Here is a 4,095-nt window from a genome sequence, read left to right as displayed (position 1 = left end):
GAAGGCTCACTCCAAACCCGCCTGTCCCGAGTACTGCTCAGCTACCGCACGAGATCCCACTCACTCACAGGGGTGCCCTTGGCTGAGCTACTCATGAAAAGGACACTTAAAACCAGACTCTCGCTGGTTCACCCCAACCTGCATGATCAGGTGGGGAGCAGGTGGCAGCAACAAAATGTCAACGATGGTCACGCCACTGTGTCATGGGAAATTGATCTGAATTACCCTGTGTATGTGCTAAACTATGGACATGGTCCCAAGTGGATCGTGGGCATGGTGATAGCTAAAGAAGGGAATAGGGTGTTTGTAGTCAAACTAGACAATGGACAAATTTGCAGAAAGCACCTGGACCAAACGAGGCTGCAGTTCACAGACTGCCCTGAACAACCGCCAGCAGACACCACCTTTTTCGAGCCCACAACACACACCCAAAGGATCAACGACACCATGCCGGACCAGGAAATCGAACCCATCACACCCAACAGCCCAGCAAGGCCAGGTTCACCTAGCAGCCCTGCAGGGCCAACAACACACCAGCCCAGCGAGGGCACAGCCAACACACCAGAACAGACATTTGAACCGAGGCGGTCCACCAGGGAAAGAAAGGCCCCCGACCGCCTCACCTTGTAAATAGTTTTCACTTTGACTTTGCGGGGGGGAAGTGATGTTGTGTATCTGTAAAGCATGCACTCCCATATTCCGCCACCAGGGAGCTCATCCCCTGAAGTCCCAAGGGATCCCAGCATCCCTTAGGAGCACTGTATATAAGCTGGCCCCTAAGGCATGTTCCTCACTCTGAAGTGTCTTATTAAAGACTGAGGTCACTGTCACTTTAACCTCCCTATGTGCAGTCTCATCTGTGTTAGGAACACAATAGTGGGGCAGATGTGCTTGGGGGGGTAAATGTGTGGGGGGGTGGTAGATATGCATGTGGAGTAGATGTGTGGGGGCGGTAGACGTGTGTGGGGGGGTAGATGTGTGGGGAGGTAGTAGATGTGTGGGGGGGTAGATGTGTGGCGGGGTAGATGTGTGGGGGGGGGTAGATGTGTGGGTGATAGATGTGTGGGGGGTGGTAGATGTGTGGGGGGTAGATGTGTGGGGGGTAGATGTGTGGGGGGGGTAGTAGATGTGTGGGGGGGTAGATGTGTGGGGGTAGTAGATGTGTGGGGGGGTAGATGTGTGGGGGGGTAGATGTGTGGGGGGGTAGTAGATGTGTGGGGGGTAGTAGATGTATGGGGGGTAGATGTGTGGAAGGGGGTAGTAGATGTGTGGGGGGGTAGATGTGTGGGGGGATAGATGTGTGGGGGGGTAGATGTGTGGGGGGGGGGTAGATGTGTGGGGGGGTAGATGTGTGGAAGGGAGTAGTAGATGTGTGGGGGGGTAGTAGATGTGTGGGGGGGTAGATTTGTAGGGGGGTAGATTTGTAGGGGGGTAGATGTGTGAAAGGGGGTAGTAGATGTGTGGGGGGGTAGTAGATGTGTGGGGGCGTAGATGTGTGGGGGGGTAGATTTGTAGGGGGGGTAGATTTGTAGGGGGGTAGATGTGTGAAAGGGGGTAGTAGATGTGTGGGGGGGTAGTAGATGTGTGGGGGGTAGATGTGTGGGGGGGTAGTAGATGTGTGGGGGGTAGATGTGTGGAAGGGGGTAGTAGATGTGTGGGAGGGTAGATGTGTGGGGGGTAGTAGATGTGTGGGGGGGTAGTAGATGTGTGGGAGGGTAGATGTGTGGGGGGTAGTAGATGTGTGGGGGGTTAGATGTGTGGGGGGGTAGTAGATGTGTGGGAGGGTAGATGTGTGGAAGGGGGTAGATGTGTGGAGGGGGTAGATGTGTGGGGGGGTAGTAAATGTGTGGAATGGGGTAGATGTGTGGGGGGTTAGATGTGTGGGGGGGTAGTAGATGTGTGGGAGGGTAGATGTGTGGGGGGTAGTAGATGTGTGGGGGGGTAGATGTGTGGAAGGGGGTAGATGTGTGGAGGGGGTAGATGTGTGGGGGGGTAGTAAATGTGTGGAATGGGGTAGATGTGTGGGGGGGTAGATGTGTGTGGGGGTAGATGTGTGGGGGGGTAGTAGATGTGTGGGGGGGTAGATGTGTGTGGGGGTAGTAGATGTGTGGGGGGGGTAGATGTGTGTGGGGGTAGATGTGTGGGGGGGTAGTAGATGTGTGGGGGGTTAGATGTGTGTGGGGGTAGATGTGTGGGGGGTAGTAGATGTGTGGGGGGGTAGTAGATGTGTGGGGGGGTAGTAGATGTGTGGGGGGGTAGTAGATGTGTGGGGGGGTAGATGTGTGGAGGGATAGATGTGTGGGGGTAGTAGATGTGTGGAAGGGGTAGATGTGTGGGGGGGTAGATGTGTGGAAGGGGGTAGATGTGTGGGGGGGGGTAGTAGATGTGTGGGGGGGTAGATGTGTGGAGGGATAGATGTGTGGGGGTAGTAGATGTGTGGGAGGGGTAGATGTGTGGGGGGGGTAGATGTGTGGAAGGGGGTAGATGTGTCGGGGGGTAGATGTGTGGAAGGGGGTAGATGTGTGGAGGGGGTAGATGTGTGGGGGTTAGATGTGTGGGGGGGTAGTAGATGTGTGGGAGGGTAGATGTGTGGGGGGTAGTAGATGTGTGGGGGGGTAGATGTGTGGAAGGGGGTAGATGTGTGGAGGGGGTAGATGTGTGGGGGGGTAGTAAATGTGTGGAAGGGGGTAGATGTGTGGGGGGGTAGATGTGTGTGGGGGTAGATGTGTGGGGGGTAGTAGATGTGTGGGGGGGTAGTAGATGTGTGGGGGGGTAGATGTGTGGGGGGGTAGTAGATGTGTGGGGGGGTAGATGTGTGGAAGGGGGTAGATGTGTGGGGGGGGTAGATGTGTGTGGGGGTAGATGTGTGGGGGGTAGTAGATGTGTGGAGGGGGTAGATGTGTGGAAGGGGGTAGATGTGTGGAGGGGGTAGATGTGTGGGGGGGTAGATGTGTGTGGGGGTAGATGTGTGGGGGGTAGTAGATGTGTGGGGGGGTAGATGTGTGGAAGGGGGTAGATGTGTGGAGGGGGTAGATGTGTGGGAGGGTAGTAAATGTGTGGAAGGGGGTAGATGTGTGGGGGGGTAGATGTGTGTGGGGGTAGATGTGTGGGGGGTAGTAGATGTGTGGGGGGGTAGTAGATGTGTGGGGGGGTAGATGTGTGGGGGGGTAGTAGATGTGTGGGGGGGTAGATGTGTGGGGGGGTAGATGTGTGGAAGGGGGTAGATGTGTGTGGGGAGTAGATGTGTGTGGGGGCATATATGTGTGTGGGGATAGATGTGGGGGTTAGATGTGCGTGGGGGGTAGATGTTTGGGGGGGGTAGATGTGAGAGTGTGGGGGGGGAGATGTGAGAGTGTGGGGCGGGGGGGGTGGGGATATGAGAGTCTGAGTGTTATGTCTTGGATAAAGAGTCAGACTTGACACTGCAAGCTCAAAGTGTAACTGTAGTCCTTTATTACAGATCTCAGACTGCTTCTCCAGCCTGTGAGGCCTCCTTATATACAGGTGCTCCCAAGGGATTGTGGGATCCCTTGGGACTCCAGGGGATCAGCCCTCTGATGGTTCGACATGGTAATTACAGGTTTAAATACATAACAACACTCCCCGCCTCCCCCCCCCCCCCCCCCCCACCGCCACCAAAGTCATTGGTGTAACTATTTACAATGTGAGTTGATCTGGGGTCTTTGTTTCCCTGGTTGATCTTCTCGGTACAAATGCTAGTGTTGGTGAGTTGTTTGTTGGGCCTTCGCTGGGCTGCTGCTGGCCTTGCTGGACTGCTGATGGTGGGGAGTCTTGCTGGACTGCTGCGGCTCATGGGTTCTGCTTCTTGGTCAACAGCTGGTCGGTTGCCACTTGTGTGTGTGTTGGAGGGTCAAAAAAGGTCGAGTCTATTGTGGGTTGTTCTGGATAGTCCGTCAATCTGAGTTTGGTTTGGTCCAAGTGTTTTCTGCAGGTGAGTCCATTTGCGAGTTTGACCACAAAATACCCTACTCTCCTCTTTGGCCAAAACAGTGCCAGCAAGCCACTTGGGACCTTGTCCATAGTTCAACACAAATACAGGATCATTTACTTCAATTTCGCATGACACATTTGCGC

This window comes from Pristiophorus japonicus, chromosome 9 (assembly GCF_044704955.1).
Source record: "Pristiophorus japonicus isolate sPriJap1 chromosome 9, sPriJap1.hap1, whole genome shotgun sequence".
NCBI lineage: Eukaryota > Metazoa > Chordata > Chondrichthyes > Pristiophoridae > Pristiophorus > Pristiophorus japonicus.
Note: the sequence above shows the minus strand (reverse complement) of the source record.